General features: G+C 38.5%; 1 long non-coding RNA gene across 1 annotated transcript; it reads left to right on the forward strand.

The window, feature by feature from the left end:
* The first annotated feature begins 271 nt into the window (after nucleotides 1-271).
* LOC126266934 (uncharacterized) lies at nucleotides 272-20,050 on the forward strand. The gene is made up of 3 exons (XR_007548950.1): nucleotides 272-422; nucleotides 5,841-6,019; nucleotides 19,776-20,050. It is a non-coding gene; the product is annotated as an uncharacterized LOC126266934 (long non-coding RNA).
* Nucleotides 20,051-22,217: the final 2,167 nt, after the last annotated feature.

Here is a 22,217-nt window from a genome sequence, read left to right on the forward strand (position 1 = left end):
TTATTGTTAGCAAAATTGTCATTTGTTAATGCTTTCTTTATTAGTCCGTGTGTATGTGAAATATATAACGGAGAACCGGCGGTTTCTGCAAAACGTAAGGAATTAGATTTCTCCCTGATTATTTCACAATTACACAAAACTGTTCGTTCCCGCATATTTGAATGTAGTTTCTGCGAGAGCAAAGAACGCAAACGTTTATCCGGTCACAGTTCTGGCCGAAACGACAGCCATTTTTCTGCCTACAATGAACAATACGTCACACAATCGCTACGAGTTTGTCTTCCGACGAAAATTAGTCATTGTCAGTCTGGAACCTGATCTGTACAGATCAGATTGAGCAGCAACTCCATTGCCAATTTTTTGGCAACTTCAAAATTCTCTGTTCCTTTGGTTAGTTAATAACCACACCACAAAATGCCTGGGTAAGTGAAAATAATTTTTCAAATTTCAGTCGTTTTTAGTATGTGTATTTGTGTGTTTTGCTTCGTGATAGTTTTCATATTTATGCTACGTAATTAAAAAGTTTGTTTTATAGTTCGGGTGAAAGAGCGTTTGTGACTTTTGTCACAACGCGTCTCTGGCTGTACATTCTGACACTAGCCATAATCGTATATTTTTGTGGGCCGTTTTTTCGTTCGTTTTGCTGACTACAACGAAATGTGATTTGGTATGCAGATTTATTGGGACTTAGTTAAATGTGTTTGAACAAAGTTGATGCTATTGTAGGATTTGTTAATCGGCTTTCGTAGAAAATGCAGCGATGAATTTTTACAAATTAACATTTCTCGTATGAATTTAGTTTAGATTTCGCCAGGGTTCTTGCCATTAGCGAAGAAACTAAATTAACACAATAACTTTGTTTTTTGAGGAAATCGTTTTTGTAATGAATATAATTGCTGCAGGTGAACATTATCGTGGTTTGAGCCTCAATGAAAATAAGATTTAAGTTACGTATGTAGAGTTCATGATCGCATATAACCGGGTGTGGTTTATAACCCTGATCCGGTTGTTTTTTTCTCTAATTTAGATCTGTGGATTTACTTTAACAAGAATGGTGTTTCGACCTGTACTTGTGCTCAAGAACGCTTAGAAGCAGATAGAACTGTTCCACATTTAGAATTAAACTGTGCCTTAGTCGTCTTTGCGTGATTGTTACAGCGCACAAATTACCGCGAGAGACTGTTACAAATAACACGATAATTTTCTGGAATCTTTTGTGTGTACCATTAATGTTAACGTAGTTGAATTTCGACCGTATCAAGAGACCCATTCTATTAATGCTTCTCCGATAAATAAATGTACCGTTCAGTATCATCCCCTTTTAAAACTGAATATCGTTCTTTTACTATATTTGTGCCATGATCTTTGGCGAGATTTGATATTCTTTACTTCTGAAGCACTAACAATGGACGTGATAATTTGATAGGATTTCATTCAAACTTGCGATTTAGTGTAGCCGTACATGTTGATGCAGTTTACGTTCTTATGCACGACAGTTTTTTTAAATTTTTATTATGGGTAGAATAATCACTTCATTCGGCTTTAAGAAAGTACATGATACAAACAAGCGTGATTTCTTTGAAATATTCTTATGACTGTCCAAGAATATTATTCATACGACATAAAACATTCGAGGACAATTTCTTTGGAATATTCATATGATTATCCGCGGACATGATTCATATTGCTATCCACGAAGAAATAATATCCATTTATCTAAGAAATAATATCCATTTATCTACCTGCACTTAAAGTAATGTTTCGCATTTCACGATACTGCATTTCCTCCTTAATGTCGTTCCGTAACTTCGTTTTATTCTTTGTGGTTATTCAACGTTACCTAAATTTATTTTAATGTTTACTTCTTCGTTTTAACGCACACTGAGAGAAACTGTCGTGACATTAAACTACACTTACGTAGTAGCATCGGAATTTGAGGAACTTCCTTTGCGAATAGTAATATCTGTAAAAACGCTTGTGAGTCTTACATCATCCGAATTTGCCAATATTAGCTTAAATGTAAATCAGTAATCGGAAGTTTTAAGTTCACGTATGAATTCAATATGAATGCAAATACTCGGATTTTAACAAGCAACTATATTCTTTTGGTTGATCACTCAACATATGCTAATTTTCGTGACTTTACTAAGTGAGAATGCTGTTGTGAATTCAAAACTTAACTGTTTTGATGCCTTTCTGGCATTTATTCATATGTTACAGTAAAAACTTCGGGACTAACCTTAGTTGTTGCAAATTACTGTTTAAATATATCTGTCAGATAGTTCTAGATTATATATTAGCTGCAATGCTTCTTGCCGAATACTGACACTTGATCACATAACCAGTCATAAATACTCAGCGTAGTTACTGAAGATAATTTTTGCTTTTGCGGATTAACTTTGTCATACTTGGGGTTAACTATAACATTTGTAACAGAATATCGACATTTGATTTGAACGTCGCGCATATAACCTGTCGTGGACAATTAAACTAGTCTTTGAAGAGTTTCCATTGCCCATATTTTATTATGCGCGAAACAGTTATTTCGTAATTCGAGTTCGTAAAGACATCTGCTTTTAGATGCGTAGTTTTGAAGTTTGAGGGCAGGGCAGAAAATAGTTTCTCTCGCTTTGTGTACATAGACATAAAAATGTCATTCACTAAATGTGTTCACTTCTTGTATGTTAATATGACAACACTGGACATTAGAAAAGAGAATCTTCTTAGCCGCGCAGAAATACAAGATTTGTCAGCAGCTCCATTTTGTGTGAACGTAAAGACTACGCGTAACATCCCCTGTATCCTAATAATGTCTGAAGCTGTAAACGGAGCGAATAGTGACTAGAGCCTTTAGTTATATACGAATTGTATCTTTGTATGTCAAAGGGAGACAAACGGCAAGGGATATAAATGAAACACAGCTTCGTGTTAGAGATAGTGTCGTGTTAGTGATAGTACTAACGGAAGAAACAAGGCTTATGTTAACGACGTATCTAATTGTCATTGTGTCGTTAGAGGCAGGACCGAGAACGTGGAGATTTGTCACTTAGATATTTAATTAAATAAAATATAATTCTTAAAATTTTTGTTCTGGATAAGTACATGGGCCCGTAGTGTTGAATCATACAATTCGTATTACTCCATGGTGTACAGTAACAAAATAATGCCTTCATCCCGTGGTAACTGCATTCCACTCTACATTTATCATCTCATGTGATAAATAAAGCATGTGAACATTAAATGGAGACAATATATTTCTTTGTTGGTGCTGTTGTTGCCTCTCCTGACTATACCGTATACTCCTGTGTTCTTTGATATATTCCTTATTGGTTCCCATGCTGCGTTCCTTGCTGATTTTAATAATACTCCGCAAACATAAAGCGTAGTTTTGCCGGGAGAGGGAGCCAAACCTTATATTTATATGCTTGTTACTGTGCCTACGCTACGTATTGTGCAGTATACTATGCTAGATGCTGACAAATTAATATTCTTTATAGCATTGAGCAATAATGAAGCAGCCTTTGTTTCACCCTGTGTTGCTTGTTAACTATATATTTCACAGTTGCAGTCCATACTGCTACGTCTGTTTTGTCCATTCTAGACTGTGCTATTTCCTAATGAGACTTCTGAGTAAACCTACTATCTCCGCTAAAGTGCACTGGATCAAGAGGAATACTTAGCACTAGTGGTCGGTTTCAGCCAGTGAAATATGAATGGCTTCTTTGACGCAACATTTAGATATATATTTTCAGTTTGCGGAGCGAACAAATGTGAAAGGGAAAAATTTGATTGTGGTCACGGACTGACCTGCAGATTACCCGGTGGTGTAAGTCAACAGAAGTGAAAGCAAAACACCTGGTTGTTGTGACAGACTGATTTGAAGCTTAGTCCGTTTGAAATAGTCGCCATGCTGTTTATGACGTTTGGCGCATGTTTCTACGTCACCGGTCGAAGCCCGCGATCCAGTATGGAATAACCCTTTTCCAGTGCACTGCTCTCCTGCTGCTTGTTGCTGTTGGCAGTTTATCGTCCGTCGTAGCCAAGGGCTGATAGTGCACGGTAGCCAATGAGAATCGGTCTGAATGTTTTTTCCGAAGATGTCACGATTAGGTGATGGTTAGGTTGGGGCCTAATAGCATGCGTGAAATTGCTGTGACTAATAGAACCAGAAATGAAATTAATGATAGTAATATTTTTTTTACGTTTTCCGTATTATGAATTTCGAACTGTTGTTTAGAATGGGATATAATTGCTCAAATTGCTGCAAGTGAAATAAAATGATAAATAACGTCACTTATGAAGGACATGAAATTATGAACAAGCAATATGATTGGATACAACATCATCCAATTCATAGTTCATGTTCACTTCCCCAACAGTCAGCACCGAAACAGTTACCATAGCAAAAGGCACAGCAAAAGCTGCGGATGCTGTGATTGTCCTTTTACCACTGGTTCTTGTTCTTGTAACTAGTGCTGACAATGATTTCGTGCTACTAGATACTGAGTTGTGTCGTCTCACATGCTCGCTACTGCAACCCAAGTCCCATGTAGATCATGTGGCCCTATGTTGTCTGAAAAATATATTCATATTTACAATTGTTGTAGTTGCGTATTGTAGATCGTGTTGTGCACTCTGCTACATGCTGTTTTGTGTCCTGCGCTGACTGCCTATATTATTTATATTTGTACCGTGTCTAGGATATAACACCTACGAGTATACTGCACAGTAAGACTTATATCTGATGGTGGTTGCAGACTTTTTTTTTTGCAGCTGTCATACTTGCTATGGCCTCTTCAGTACCACACTGAATGTTCTTTTGTGTCATGAGCTGAATGTTGATGTATTCATGGTCTTTGCAGTTTCAGTGCTATGCTCCCTGTTACAGCGACTGCATGCCCTTTTATGCTCCTTGCTGACAATTTCACATTCGTTTGGTTGCAGTCTATGCTGAGGCCCCAGCTGCGTGCCATGCCACATGCCTTGTGCGCCGTGTTGCTGAGTCCCTTGCTGACAGCTGACGATGTTGACATGTTCTTTGCAGAGGTGGAGTTGCTGTAATCCCTGCTGAGGCTCATGCCATATGCCTCGCTGTGTCCTGTGCTGACTGATGAAAATGCTGCTGAAAATGCACTCACATTGTTTGCAGTTGCGATCCATATTGTTGCTCCTGTTGATGCCCCTGCGGTAGCCTGTGGTGTGTGCTTTGCTGTGTCTGTGTTGACTCCTGAAAATGTGTTCATTGTTTGTAGTTGCGGTCCGACTGTGGCCCCTGCTATGCGCTGTGCCACAGTGCAGCTGAGACCCTTGCTGACAGCTGACAATGTACACGTGCTCTTTGTAGTTGCTGTGTTCCCTGCTGAAGCCCACGCTGCCCTGCTGTGCCCTTTCCTGACTGTTGACAATGTAATCAGTGTCATTTGCAGTTGCTGTCCATGTGCTCCATATTATGGCTCTTTTTGGTCCCCCTGCTAACTCCTTTGCTGCATGTTTCGCTCTATTCTGTGCTGACTGCTGACAGTGTGTTTCACATTGTAGTTGCAGTCTATGCTGTGGCTCCTGCTGGCGCCATACCATATGCCATATGTCATGCTGCTGAGTCTTTTGCTGACAGCTGAAAATGTACATATGCTCTTTGTTGTTGTGGCCCCTGTAGACACTCCTGCTGTGACCTGTGCTGCGTGCTTTGCTGTTTTCCATGCTGACTGCTGAAAATGTGCCCACTTTGTTGTAGTTGTAGTCCATACTGTGGCCCCTGTAGACTACCCTGCTATGGCCGGTGTTGTGTACTTCGCCGTTTGGAATGCTGACTGCTGATAATGGGCTCCCTTTGTTTGCAGTTGCGGTCCCTGCTGTGGCCCCTGCTGCGGCCCTTGCTGCGGCCCCTGCTGCGGGCCGTGCTGCGTGCCCTGCGCGCCGTGCTGTGTGCCCTGCTGTGTACCGTGCTGTGTGCCGTGCTGTGTCCCGTGCTGTGCACCCTGCTGCGGCCCTTGTTGCAAGCCTTGCTGCTGATAAACAAGTAAGTCCACTTCCACCTCCCCTCTGCATTTGTAGTCACGCCAAAGAAGGAAAATTAGATAAAATAATTCGTTCTGTAGAAAGTTTTTGCACCATGCTAGGAGGAAGTTATGAACGAGATACTAAAAATCCTGAGCGCTGGAGTGATCGTTTGTGGGGGCGTGTTAAATGTCACCTTATATTTTTCGTGAACAGCTCGAAAACTGTGGCTTCTAGCCTGTAGAGAAAATGTTTCTCATTACGAAATTAAACATTAAATTTATGAGAAGAAAGATTGTTGACTTTTTTTCTCTAGTTTCTGCGTTGCACAGGACAGAATAACGGCACTTGGTTAAAAATAGTTCTAACGGTAAAAAAATGTTTATCTTTAATGAAGTGGGTCAAAAACAAATATCAAATGGTTAAGAAAAAAAATTCCAAACAAGCTATGTGTGCGATTAGCTGATTTCGACCGTTGGCCATTTTCAAGAATTTACCACAAGCCTCAAGTGTCATACCAAAAGTAGCTAGTACATATGTAAAGCCACACATTTTCAGATGTGTGTGGCACAAATACAGCTGAGTGGTACACAAGATAACTTTCATATGTAACACATGTATAAAGCTCCCATTTATGGTGTTGCAGCTTTCCGTATGTAATTTTCGAATACAGCGTTAGTGCTACTTGACAGTCGCAATGATGAAATATCTAGGCGTAATGCTGCAAAGCAATATGAAATGGAACGAGCATGTTACGACTGTAGTAGGGAAGGCGAACGGTCGACTTTCGTTTATTGATAGAGTTGCAGGAAATTCATCGGTAATGGAGACTGCTTATAGGAGACTACTGTGACCTATTCTTGAGTACTGGTCGAGTGTTTGGGATCCGCATCAGGTCGTGTTAATGACGTGGATAGAGGGCGATGTTTTTCACAATGAACGCTATTGACAAACTACAGAGAACCAGAATTTGAAGCTGACTGCAAAACGAGTCTACTGAGATAGTTAAATTTCCTACTTGTAGGCTGTACCAATACGCAAGTATTGACAAATTACAGAGAACCGGAATTTGAATCTGACTGGAAAACGAGTCTACTGAGATACATATTTAAATTTCCTACTTCTAGGCTGTACCAATACGCAAGTATTACAGAGATGCTTCAGGAAATCAAATGGGGCTCCATGGACGGAGAGCGACGTTCTTTTCGAGGAACATTGAGAAAATTTAGACAACCGGAATTTGAAATTGACTGCAAAACGATTCTACAACAGCCATCGGAATTGGTTGGTTAGTAGTGGTACAGGTGCCCCCACCACGCACCCTACCTTGGCTTGCGGAGTATGTATGTAGATGTGTTACTAATGGGCGTCATCTTGTGCACTACTAGATTTTATTTCTGTCACAGACGCGCATGGAAATAAGTGCCTTCCCATATGTACTGTTCTTTATGTGGAGCTTAAGGATGTTTGCATAGCTATACTGACACTCCACTGCGAAGAATTTTTTTATTGGCTCCCGGGACCTGCTCAAACGGCCATATCAACATGGAAAGACGATACGACAGTTGACGACAATTCAGAACATTCATTAGGATCATACCGTTTCGTGTTGACTTTGCCATGTGAGGCCATTCAAGCTATTTTCGTGTCAGGTGTGACGATGCGAAGATCACGGTACTTGTGAATCGCTGACGACGTAGTATACTGACATGCCTACTGACATGTTATGAGGGTGTTTATTTTCCGTAAAATACGTTGACACTACATTGAAAGCAGATACGGTTTAAAATAAAACTAACGCAAGAAACACATGTGTACAGAATCCATGTAGATATCTGCCCAACGTTTTACACCGCTACGGGACAAGTCGATTCATAGTCGTGTACAGAGGTTGAAAGGCAACTTTCTCCACCTTTTGCGCTGCTCGATTTTCAGATAACAGACAGGTCTTTCCTTTCTCAGCATTGTCCATTAATTTGATGTGAATAGTTAAAACGAAATCACTGAGAATGTAGTGGAGTCGCTGTAACTGATGCTTTGTTAACGTGCGTCTGCGGATAAGTGTAGAGAAAGTCAGATCGATCGCAATGAGAGTGCTAATTATTAAATGGGTTTTTGGCATGTGACCATCCGTGTTATATCTACAATTAATTTAATTGTATGATCGTTTTATATTGTCTATCAATAAGTAGTGGAATGCGATGAATGTTAATAGCACTCTTGCATGAAGAATAGCACGGACAGTTGTAAAGTAGTAAAACTGAAGAATAGTGAAACACAGTGTAAAGATACACTAATTTTCACTGGTTAAATGTGTTTTTAAATTTCGATTGTCCCCTCCCTGTAACGCGGAGCCTATGTTACATTAAAGAAAACGAATGGGAACCTTTTCATAAGATGGGACATCGTCGCTACGAGTTGTTTTTCGTATTAATAAAGAACATAAAAATGTTACTTCTAAACGCCTCCACTTCAGCCCACCCCAGTGCTCACACTCCATCTCGGTCAGAGTATATTGTTTCACTCCCTCACACCATTGTACACATATTTGCGACTACATTTGATTCCCCCCCCCCCCCCCCCCAGTCACGCATGTTTTGGTGCTCGTTGACTGGGCTATTATTACTCTTCATTCATTATCATCATTCCTTTCCTTTATGAGGGATCGTTATTCGGATCGTTTGTAAATAGGTGCACCATCAGCGTTTATTCATCGCGACTTTTACTTTGCGTAGTAGGTGCAGGAAATGGACTGAAAATGTTATCGTGTTTAGAGGTGGCTACACGCATAACATCATGCTTGATGTACGCATGATCAAGTGTTTTGCGCAAGCATGCACAAAATCCCTCCGCCTCCACAAGACTCAAGAATGCGCTTGCATGTTGGTCCAAGATTGCGGGTAATTTTGAGGTCGAATTTTCCACATTGTGCTGGTTGCAATGATGGAAAACATGGAGAGTTCCTTCAGCTGCAAATGGGTCGAAGTTTTCTGCAGAATAAAGAATTGTTTAGGAGACTTTCGCATGTCACTGAACACTTTGGAATGACCATTCACAATAACTACTATACGTGTGTTCATGAGAGGAAATGCTTTTGCTTTCATGTTATAAAACTTTATTCTATTCCCTATGGTAACAGTATGATCTCTGTGGAACTATTAAATTACTTTAATTATACTTTCAAGCATGCTGTCGTATGCTTTCAGACGATTGCCTAATTTAAATTCTATGAAGCAGCTTGTACATTCTTTATGCTCCTCAAATCTATCCTACAGGCTCAAGCGTGCTTGCGCAAAACCCTTGATTATGTATGCTTGTCAAACATGCAGTTACAAGTGTAACCCCAGTTAGCGATTTATATAAGTATGAAGATGACTCTCCTAATAGTTAATAATTGTTTCGCTATGTTGTAACACGTTTTCTGACAACCTGCGGGAAAGAACTAATACTGAGCTGCTAACGTGTTGATTATTTTCAAAACATTCGAGAGCTCTTCCGACCAAATGTTAGGGCAAAGATGTAAATATTAGAGGCCTGTTACTCAATGTGTACGTTGTGCTTGATGTTGAATAAAGCTGGGACGACAGCTTCCTTCCCCTTATTTTTTATGAAAGGTTTCTTTCGAAATATTTGTTGTTGTATCGTTGTATTTTTCCTTTTGAAACTAATTGAATTGTAACGTATAGTTAACATCTCTTTAGACATGTATGCGGAGGTGGTCTAAACTGAGCGTAAAAACATTCGTCCTTTGACCTTTGAAAAACTACGATACTTGTTTCGATAGCGTCAGGCATTTATGAAATAATCATGACAGTAACAAACGCTAGCTCACTGCATGTAACGATGTTGGGATGTGCTTCCTGTCAGACATTGAGAGCTTAAATGGAACTGAATATCCTATACTGGTGAAAGATCAGTGTTCATTGGTAGGATACTAGGAAAATGCAGTCAGTTTAGATAGGAGATTGCTTGATTGCTCACAAACATGGAACTGAATATCCTATACTGGTGAAAGACCTGTGTTCATTGGTAGGATACTAGGAAAATGCAGTCAGTTTAGATAGGAGATTGCTTGATTGCTCACAAACGACCCATGTGCCCCATCGTAGAACACTGCTAAAGTGTAAGAACCCTTACAATGTGAGACTAAAACAGGATATTGAACGTATACAGAGGACAGCACGAATGGTCATACGTTTGTTTGGCCCTATGGAGAGCTTCGCAGATTCGCTGCGAATGGAACTGGAAGACGCATTAATATGAAGTATAATGGACAGTATCCTCTGCCGTGAACTACGCAGTAGTTTGCAGAGCGTATATGTACAAGCATACGCTTTAGCTCTTGCACGAACAATACGAAATTACTTTCTTTAACTTGGCAATTTCACCAAATTTCAGGAGAATACATCCTTAATTCTTGACAAAGCAGCTAGCTGTCAGAATAACGGTTTCTTAAGTTTACGGGCAGTAACTCTTCGGATGACACGTAGTTGTGTCCAACTGTCCATTTTCGTTCGAAAATTCGAAAGAAGATAGTTACAAATTACACAGCGACATAATTGATCTGGCTGTGCTAGCGTTAAACCATCGGTAGCATATGAATAAAGTGAATTTATCCCCTTAAAATAGAATTCATTTTTTTATTGAACAACATAACACAAAATTACATTGAGTGGGCTTTGTATTTGTAAGAGTAAAGCAATTTCTGAACAGTACGTAATTCATCGTTTTGGAGGCATCTGGTGTCTGAGTTAGGGCATATCGCTACGGAAAGGGGAATAATTAAGTTTGATGTAATTAGACGTTACAGCCACGGTATTCCAATAACAATAATTTTGCAAGTAACGTCTGTCGAAATGAACCTGTACAAAAATTGATGGCTGAATAACAGTAACCGAGGGTGTTTACAAACGAATTTAAATCTGTAAGTGAAACGATGTCCTAAGCACGTGACAGCATTGGTGGATATACTTAAATTCTGAAAACTTCTTTACCGTCACACATCAATATATAGTCATAATAAAGCAGTAACTTACGGCATTATAACGGAATATTTTTCCTGGGGCGGCTGGGACACAGTCACAGATACATGAAATGAAAATATCAGTGTTCGATGCTAGTGTCTTTTTATACCACTGAAGATGGTCATGTGCCCAAGCAATGAAAGAGCAGATGCCATTGTCACAAATACGAATAAGGGCATCTACGTTAGCGGATTTGTTTTTATTTTCAGACAAATTTTCGATGTAGAGAGCATTTCCTGCACTTAACATGTGGAGAGATCAGATCATTGGAGTACCGTAATGGCAGCAGTTTTATAACTTTTGCAATATGTAGAATCGGAATCCTACATTTCGTTAAATCATATATTTATCAGTTCCTCATATGGATCATTTTGTTCCCAAGCTGAAGTCTTAGGTTAGGTATTAAAGGTAATTTGGTAATGAGTAGTGAAGCTAACGAGTATGAACGTGAGATTGTTGTTAACACTGATTTTCAGCGTAGACTGATACCTGCGTTGTGCCATATTTAATGGATTTTGCACAATAATGCACATTTCTTTTTAACTAAATCTTCATTCTGAATTCAGAATACCCAAATTTTTTCGTACATACATTTGGTGCCTGCATAGTACATACCCTATGAAAGATGCAATGGAGGCACTGCATAACTTTTACCGTTTATACCGATGTAATGTCAAAAACTGACAAGTAATTCGGCACAGATCTTTTTCCCAACGTACCCACGATTAAGAAGCTAATTACACATAAACGAAAACACAAAATTCCTAAAATCCCGTCAGTCCCATATGTTTTGGGGGTCTGTTCACATATAACAGAAGGTACGATCTGTATCGAGTTTCTCTGTTGCACATATAAACAGAGGTTCTTTTCACCAATAATTCTTGTCAAACACCGTCATTAATACCGGTTACCAACGTTGATGCAGCAAAACACTTCCAAAAGATTTATTAATCTACAAAATGTTCAAATGTGTGTGAATTCCTAAGGGACCAAACTCCTGAAGCCATCGGTCCCTAGACTTATACACTGCTGAAGACCTAACTTATGCTGAGAACAACACACACACCCATTCCCGAGGGAGGACCCGAACCTTCGGCGTGAGGGGAAGAACAATCGAGGGCCACTCCGCGCGGCTATTACTCTTTACACGTCATCTAATCGCGTTTACTGTTACGTCCGTTCTAGCCTAACTATATGGGGAAATTTCCAGTTAATCTGAACAATGAAACATTTCGCATTTCGATGTTGTCTCAGCGACTTTCCATATGTTATTGCTGCATGAAGCAAAATGAATCATGGCGGATAACAAATGAAATATGGTGACGGAACTATTTTCACATTCTTCGATCTGTAACATTCGACATTTCTGGATATAGAGGCCACAAAGCTATTTTTAGACTTCAAAATATGGGTCATAATGTATCAAAGAGTTATCACCTATAATTGTTTAGTGAGTTATTCTACAACACAGGAAGCTGTATGAATAAGATGTTGGCACTGTGTATTAAAATGAAACAGGCTAATACAAAGTGAACCATAGTTGCTCTGCATATTTTATCGGATTTTTTAATGTGAGTGCTAGTTGACAAAAGGATGTGAGATTTGAAATAGGCTGTTAAGTCTTCTATTAAAACTAAGTCTTCTATTGAAGCTATAAATTGGTTTGTAATTACGATTCGTTTCATAGGCACTTTCCGGTCTTTCAGTAAATCGTATAATTGATGCGAAACATTCATCTCTGGGCAAATCGTATTTACACGTGGCAGTTCTGTTTTATCCAAGTACGAATTGTTTACAAAGATATTTACGAGATGTTACCTTAGTATTTGAGTAGCTGTTTCGTTTTCTACCAGTGTTGTTGCAGTGCGAAAAACACACGCGCACTAAATATTCTAGAAATGTATCGAAGGTCAGGGATGGGGCTTGTGTACGTTAGTTGCTCAGTTTCGAGACGTGTAGTGCCATAAGAACCAAATTTTATAGTTGGAAAATTGTTGATTATCCACTCAGAACTGTGTACTGAATAAAAACTCTGTATTGCGCATTACGGGGCAGTGGACACTTTCCTGCGAGTGTATTGGCGGACACAAACTTATCCGTGAATGATAGCGGCGTATAGCACTCATTCTTTTTTACTTACAAACTGCTACAGAATTCGGTATAAATTGTTCATTAGGAGGTTCTAACAAATCAACTATTAACACATCCCCTATATCGAAACTCAGTACGTCAATTCATACTGTTGTACTTAATCACCTTCATTAATTACTGATGGATTTATATTCATTTGCTTAAAGCGTAAATACTGCGAAATGTAATTCACGCTTCTATGTTAATGACCTCGCTGTTGTGCGCTCTTAACACATATTCGTATGCTTCGTGGGCTCCAGTCACTATATGTTCATATTTGTGTAATAGCCTGTAAAGACTGTTAATGTCTAGCGCCCGCGAAGCAGGTGTGGCGCTCTGATAGTATCTGAAAGGAGTGCAATTAAAAATATCGTCCACCCGTTAAGTAGTCGGTGCTTTTGTCCCTAGTATGTAGTAGCGCAGTTTCTTCCACTGGGGTCCTCTTTTCGCCATAACGCCAGCAACGAAATGGTTTAGATGTCTACTGAAAGCTGAATATCCACATAAGTGATTTAAGTTGCGTGCACATTTGTGGTCTCACAATGCGATTTCGTATCGAGATAGACTATTTTTCGTTCTTCAGGTGTTAGTCATTTGCCTGTTACATCCTCTTGTTCTGTGCCTCTACTGCTAGTTTCTGTTCGGTCTGTTAACCTCTTCCTTTTGGGGTTTTATTTTTTCTTTAATTGTCGATAATTTATTGCTATTTTGGGCAGTCTATTTTCATTCGTCCTCCTGGCATGATTCCTTCATTGTTCTTGATCTGTTGTCTGTCTTATGGTCTTGTCTGATTAGTATATTCCTTGTGAGACAGTCTGTAGTCAGCTGCTGTTCTTAAAACGTTTTTTCCAAACCTCGCATTTTTCGTTAACTTCCGGAAGTTTTTGTGCAAGTACCACTATTACTAAGTTCAGATCTTGCTATTGTTTTGTAGAACTTCTTTAGGGTTTCTTTCCTCATCTATTCAATCAGTGCTTGTATATCGTCCCATTAATATAATTGTTTCCCCAGAAGTTGAATTTATTTACCCTAGATTTTCTGAACGTATGTTGGTATCATATCTTTAACCTTTGAAAACCATAACATTAGTCTGAGATTAGTTATAGATCTTGCAGTTATATTTACGAGTAACTTGTAAATGATTTTTTGAAGGGTGTTTTCGCTGTCGATTTTTAGCTAGTCATCAGCAAAGTTTGACAATGCTAATGCCGTTGGCTAAATTTAAAGGGTTTAAAACTATTTTTCTACTTAATTATTGTCGCAATGTACCATCGACATAAGATATTAAAAAAGAATCAATCTGCATCCTTGTCTTAGTAGATTTCTTATTTTAACTTTCTCCTTTCCGTAAATCGCAACTGGAAGATAGGAGAGGAAGTACTGTCGGAAGTAAATCTGTGAAGAGGGGTTGTGAGTCGTGCTCGGGTAGCTTAGTTGGTGGAGCATTTGCCAGCAAAAGATAAAGATCCCGAGTTCGAGTTTCGGCCGGGCAGACAGTTTTAATCTGCCAGGAAGTTTCATATCAACGCACACACCGCTGCAGAATGAAAATTCGTTCTGGAAACATCTACCAGGCTGTAGCTAAGCAGTGTCTCCACAATAGCTGTTCTTCCGGGAATGCTAGTCTTGCAAGTCTCACATTAGTACTTCTGTGAAGCTGGAAGCTAGGAGCTCAGGTACTGGTGGAAGTAAAACTGATGGAGTGGCCATGGGTCGTTCTTGGGTGGCTCATTTAGCACAGCACTTGCCCTCGAAAGGCGAAGGTCCCGAGCTCGTGTTTTGATCCTGCACACAATTTTGATAGTCGAGGAAAGCTTCATAGCATCGTACATTCTGCAGCAGAGTGAAAATGCAGTTTGGAAATGATTTGTCTGACTAGAACATAGCCTTGCTGAAAGCAGTTTGGTCTTTCACCAGGATATTTTCTAAAATTATTGCGAATCTTTACGTTATCTTCGAAAATATTTTTTATCCTATGTTCTCAAGATATGACACTGTAATTCTGTGTTTCCCAACGCCTTTCTTAAATTTAAATATTATAGCTAATTTTTAGCTTTCAGACATTTCTCCCATTGTCTAAGTAATAGTTATGTGAAGGCACAGACTTAATTTTTGTGGTAATACCATTACTGGTTCCACACTGTAAATTCGACTCGGGTCGTGACTGGCCATGGCTTACGTATTAATATGCAGAGCTACGTGCTACCCTGAGGATTCAAGGACAGACGACATTCTGAGTCACAAAGCTGATCAGATCACCGGCAGAATTATGTAACTTCTTTAATATTACACATTTACGTGTAAATCTGTCTCCCTGAGTTTATCGCTTTTTCTTAGGATGTGACAAGTAGTGAGGATGCAATCAGCCATAATACCATCAGTGCAGTATATCCTAATATACAATCTGTGGTTTTCACTCTGTTATGTAGAATCATCTTCTGCTATAGTAAATAAGCAGAAGTGAGCAGTGAGGTTATTGTTTAGATTGTCATATTTTTTGCAGACGCCAGTTGAAGGATGTTTTTAATAATAAAAATGTCATCTGTAAGGTAGATAATCAGAATACAAGAAATAAAAATAAGTTACATGTAGACTTTGTTTCCCTCTCTAGGTTTCACAGTAGAGCTATGCAGGATGTTACTTTCACAAACTTTGGAGACATGTTTCTCAGACGAAGACAAGAAAAAAAAATTCTAGTAGACATGGGCTCCAAAATGCACACCTTAAAATCTATGAGCACTAATTCACCGATTCAGTGAAGCACACCTATTTTACTACAAGCTCTTTGCTTTCCGTATTGTGGGAGGAGGTTGTACTCACCAAAAGGCCCTAAACCTGGGTTCTAAACGAATACCTTGAGAGCTATGCACACTTGTACATCTTCTCTACAGTGAAACACATTTATTCTATCGAACTATTTCTCTAACCATTTTAGAGACCATGTATAGTGAAGTTAATTTTTTTTTCGTACTCTCTCTCCTCCCAAAATATTGCAGTAGAAGGGGTATTTCACATTAACGGTGATGAACAAGTGCTCATAGTTCTTAACGTATGCGTTTCGAAAGTACACCCGTAGTATTTTTACTTCTAGTGGTGTAAGCAATTCGTCCCCAAAGTTTACCCGCATACTCTGGAACAAATGTGTTCAGAGCTCCATCTCCCTAAGTCAAACAAGAAAAAGAAAATTAAAAACATATCTCAAATCATCATCGATCGAGATTTTTTGCGTGGAAAGAAGCAATGTTCATATTAAAAAGTGTGACAAATGTTCATGAGGATTTCCACGTGAAGCGGTCTACTTTTAGAGAGGGTCCTTATTTAGCCATCTCAAGTTTTTTCAAATTTGCTGTGCGCGTTTACTAAGCGACTAAAAGAAGATCCACATGTTTCTAGCACACAAATTTTAGTATTTTGTTGGTAGGACCCTGTTAGTGATGGGTGCACAACTGTCGCAATGACATTTCTGATACATCAGCCATGTTCGAAGAGCTGTAGTTCAGTGGAAACGTGTGTTAAAGCTACAAAAGTCGGCAAGGTAGAGTAATTTGATTTGCGCACATTCTGAAAGTTTTCTGTCAATTAGTTTACACCCCAAGTTCTCAAATTTCCTCATGACAAAATTTCTCCGATGTAGAAGTAGCTTGAACTTCTTAAGTAGTAGAATTAGAAACCTCTCATTTTGTGGTGTCATTGCCTAGGACCTTGTTTGTGAAACATTTATTACTTTTTGGTTTAGAGGTTTTTGAGATAGACGTGACGTGATTATTGAACCCTTATTACTTCAGAAGGGATATCTGAAACACTTCTTATTACTATTGTCGGAACTGACACTTCATGCACGACGTACACGGTTCTACAACTGGTTTATCAGGAAAGCCTCGATTAATCACACTCTTGCTATTTATACATTTTAAACTTTAGATTCACTATTTTCACATATATAATTACACAGAACATCCACTTTTATGTTCAGATGAAGAGAAGTAACTACGTGAGGTATTGTCCTTTGTCAGGTTGCCTACCAGCATTTAAAGACCATGTTCAGTGATGCCCTGTGTCAGGCTGGACTTAATATAGGAGTATTTCCTGATTCTAGTTCTTGTTACCAATGTACGGGATATTCTAATGTAGTACTACTCTATAATATTCATGTATTTTTTTTATTTAAAAATTTCTTTTTCTCATTGTCCTCAGAGCCATTTTTGAGCATTCTTCTGTAGCACCACATTTCAAAAGCTTCTATTCTCTTCTTGTCCAAACTATTTATCGTTCATGTTTCACTTCCATACATGGCTACAGTCCATACAAATACTTTCAGAAACGACTTCCTGACCCTTAAATCTATACTCGATGTTAACAAATTTCCCTTCTTCAGAAATTCTTTCCTTGCCATTGCCAGTCTACATTTTATATCCTCTCTACTTCGACCATAATCAGTTATTTTGCTCCCCAAATAGCAATACTCCTTTACTACTTTAAGTGTCTCATTTCCTAATCTAATTCCCTCAGCATCACCCGACTTAATTCGACTACATTCCATTATCCTCGTTTTGCTTTTGTGGATGTTCATCTTATATCCTCCTTTCAAGACACTGTCCATTCCATTCAACTGTTCTTCCAAGTCCTTTGCTGTCCCTGACAGAATTACAATGTCAGCGGCGAACCTCACGTTTTTATTTCTTATCCATGGACATTAATACCTACTGCGACTTTTTCTTTTGTTTCCTTTACTGCTTGCTCAATATACAGATTGAATAACATCGGGGACAAGCTACAACCCTGTCTCACTCCCTTCCCAAACGCTGCTCCTCTTTCATCCCCCTCGACTCTTTATAGCTGCCATCTGGTTTCTGTACAAATTGTAAACAGCCTTTCGCACCCTGTATTTTACCCCTGCCACCTTTAGAATTTGAAACAAAGTATTCCAGTCAACATTGTCAAAAGCTTTCTCTAAGTCTACAAATTCTAGAAATGTAGGTTTGCCTTTCCTTAATCTATTTTCTAAGATAAGTCGTAGGGTCAGTATTTCTTCACGTGTTCCAACATTTCTGCGGAATCCAAACTGATCTTCGCCGAGGTCGGCTTCTACCAGATTTTTTCCATTCGTCTGTAAGGAATTAGCGTTAGTATTTTGCAGGTGTGACTTATTAAACTGATATTTCGGTAGTTTTCACATCTGTCAACACCTGCTTTCTTTGGGATTGCAATTATTATATTCTTCTTGAAGTCTGAGGGTATTTCGCCTGTTTCATACATCTTGCTCACCAGTAGGTCGAGTTTTGTTAGAACTGGCTCTCCCAAGGCTGTCAGTAGTTCTAATGGAATGTTGTCTAGTCCTGGGGCCTTTTTTCGACTCGGGTCTTTCAGTGCTCTGTCAACTCTTCACGCAGTGTCGTATTTCCCATTTCATCTTCGTCTACATCCTCTTCCATTTCTATAATATTGTCCTCAAGTACATCGCCCTTGTATAAACGCTCTACATACTCCTTCCACCTTTCTGCTTTCCCTTCTTTGCTTAGAACTGGGTTTCTATCTGAGCTCTTGATATTCATACAAGTGGTTCTCTTTTCTCCAAAGGTCTCTTTAATTTTCCTGTAGGCAATATCTATCTTGCCCCTAGTGAGATAAGCCTCTACATCCTTACATTTGTCCTCTAGCCATCCGTGCTTAGCCATTCTGCACTTCCTGTCGATATCATTTTTGAGACGTTTGTATTGCTTTTTGCCTGTTTCATTTACTGCGTTTTTATATTTTCTCCTTTCATCAGTTAAATTCAATATTTTTTCTGTTACCTAAGGATTTCTACTAGCCCTCGTCTTTTTACCTACTTGATCCTCTTCTGCCTTCACTACTTCATCCCTCAGAGCTACCCATTCTCCTTCTACTGTACTTCTTTCCCCCATTCCTGTCAATTGTTCCTTTCAGTTTTAATCTATTGTTCATAACCATTAGATTGTGGTCAGAGTCCACATCTGCCCTGGAAATGTCTTACAATTTAAAACCTGGTTCCTAAATCTGTTTTACCATTATATAATCTATCTGATAACCTTTTAATATCTCCAGGATTCTTCCATGTATACAACCTTCTTTGATGATTCTTCTTCATCTGCAGAGCTAGATGGTGAGAAAGAAAATTACATCAATGGCCGTTCCGCCTCTAGAAATAAAAAAAAAATTATACATTGTTCTTTGATGCTTTCCCTGTTTGTAAATAATTTTAATTTAATATGAATACTCGCAATTTAATGAGGTCAGTAATTAAGAATATAAGAATATTTTGTTAAAAATTATAATACATTATTTGTTAATAAATATTTCCATTTATTATATACATAGGGAATTGAAATCTCCTACCGAGATTCAAACCAGTGACATGTAATTACCCAGCTATCGGTGACTACATTAAAAAGAAAAAAACTTTTTGTGCTTCAAAACTGTCGTGAATCTTCGAGTCTGCAAAGCGGTTCATTTGCAAATTGTTTTATGAGAGCTGCGTACAATTTAGCATATTAATGCCCGGTCACAGATATTAAAGTCTTTAAAGTATAAAGAAAGATCTTGTTTGTTAGCCTGTAAAAATAGAGGGATTAGAAGCTGTGATTAAGATGAACGGCACTGTTGCAGGTGCCCGGGTGAGGCGCTACCATCGTCCAACTGGGACCACAATGTGATACCAGGCTACGGAAGTACCAGCCTATGGAAGTACCAACCACTATACTATTCTGGTGCTGTTTCCTCCAAGATCTTTGTGTGCGGGTGAACATCGAAGCTGCTGGGGATGGCAAGCCCAGGCTAAACATTTCCGACATTCTGTGTAAACAAAAGTTGCTGCTCAAACTAAATTTTTGTTGTAATGTAAATCATTTTTTGGGTCATCCAAATAAAAAGGACCGACAAAAGTTTGTTTTTAATTTCATTACAACTCTTTAAATTGCTATTTACTATACTGTTCACGTATGTGCTTAAATTTATGCATAGGATTTGAAAATAAGACAAGTAGTTACACATTCATACTTGACAAGGTGCAGTTCATCAGTGTGACGTTGAATAGCGTTATCGATACGGAAAATATGATCACTCGAAACAAATTTGAAAAAGCTCACTAAAATTTATGAAGACTGAAAATATTATGCATGAATGTTTTACGAAGGCCAGATCAGGATTTGGTATACAGTGTTCTTTTGCAAATTGTTTTAAGGAAAAATATTTTTTCATACTCTGTGATCGTACGAAGAACTGCACTATTTTCCAACAATTTGCAATATGTCCCAACACATTTAAGGTTACCATGAGCCTTAACAGAAACTAACGTTATTAACGGTTTTTGTTCTTTTCAATGCACGGCAGATCTTTCCGGAAATTGTTCTAAATAAAAATATTTTTAATGTTTGTGAGAGAACTACTTACCAACATCACGTCCAAGTTCAACACATTTATAACGTTTTTCAGTGTAACCATCGCGGATGACGAATTGCCGCGAACATTGACTGATGCCTCAAAAACATCGGATTTGACACTTAAAATTTACGTTAGTGTTAACGTATGTCAGAACCAAATGAGCCCTCGGTCACAATTTTTTAGTCTTGTGACCGAGGGCTCATTTGTTACAATTTTATAAACGTATGTGTTTGATATTTGAATTCTCATCAAGATACACTGATACACGTTCAAGATTTGAAATCAAGCTATGCGCATTCCAAATATTGAAATGTTACACGAAAACATTCTCGCCTTTTTGCCGAACTGCAAAACATGCACCTTCACATATGTACTTAAATTGAACTTACGATTTTCAGTCAAGATAGCAGAAGAAACTGCAGAACGTCCAAGATTTGAAATCCAGCTACGCACATCTCACTAACACATATTTGGTACGAAAAAATGTGAAATGTTACACGGAAACATTATAGCCATTTTTACTTAACTGCAAAAGGTCTACCTTCACATATTTACTTAAAATGTATAAGATTTTCCAAGATGACAGTTTCATATTCGTACATGACTATATGCTGTTCATCAAGGTCATCTAACCGCTTGGAAGAAAGAACAGAATTCTCTATACAGAAAATGTAAACGGTGGAAACAGATCTGAAAATCTATACAATATAAAACGACACAGAAAACATATTGACGTTTTGTCTGACAGTAGCTATACGAACGCCTGACAAAATATGGTTTCATGCTTTGTAATCGTACTGAGAAAAGACCATTTTCCAATACATTTACCATGTTGTATATTCGACACCTTTATGGGTACCATGAGCACTGATAACCCACAGCTAATTGTACAATTAAACTGTACGTTAGTAGTGTTCTGCAAAACGTTCAGTCCCACGAAGTTATACGATATCTGAATTTTCACCAGGACTGGAAAAAAGGCAAAACATCCAGGACTTTAAAACTACGCCCACATGCTACGAAGTATATCTGATATGAAAAATGTGGAATGTTAAACGAGACTGTTTTCTCCAGTTCGATACCACGTAAAATCGCTCGTAAACTTATGTATTCGATATCGGAATTTTCATCAGGATAGAAAGAACGAATACCCATACAGGATTCAAAAACTACGCGTTATACACGTGTTTGTTTTGTACCATTCTCACCTTTTTTACTTAATTTATTGCAAAAGTTTCGCAAAATACAGCAGCGTAGAGTGCCTTACATCTTAACTATAATCATGACGTCATTCGTAATACGAATAAAACTTTGGAAATTCAGATATTAATAATCAGTGCCCAAATAACTTCACGCTTAATATACGTATATAAATCCTAACGTAAACACTGCAATTCTATTCGTTAGGTAAAATATGTTTGTGAACAGAAAAATTGATGCTCATGGAAAACCAGTCGTTGGACAGTATTGTCATCAGTGACTGACGAAATTCTTTTGAAAAACACACAACAAGAGTAAAAATACTAGTCAGAATCGCTAGCCTGACTGGTTTTCACAACATTTTTAACGACTCGCATTTTATTTATACAGGGTCAGTCACTCAAGACGAGCATCCATTTCATTTGATGAACGGTTACACTTCGAAAATCGAAACACGGTTTTCGGCAG

The sequence above is a fragment of the Schistocerca gregaria genome, chromosome 4, assembly GCF_023897955.1.
Source record: "Schistocerca gregaria isolate iqSchGreg1 chromosome 4, iqSchGreg1.2, whole genome shotgun sequence".
NCBI lineage: Eukaryota > Metazoa > Arthropoda > Insecta > Orthoptera > Acrididae > Schistocerca > Schistocerca gregaria.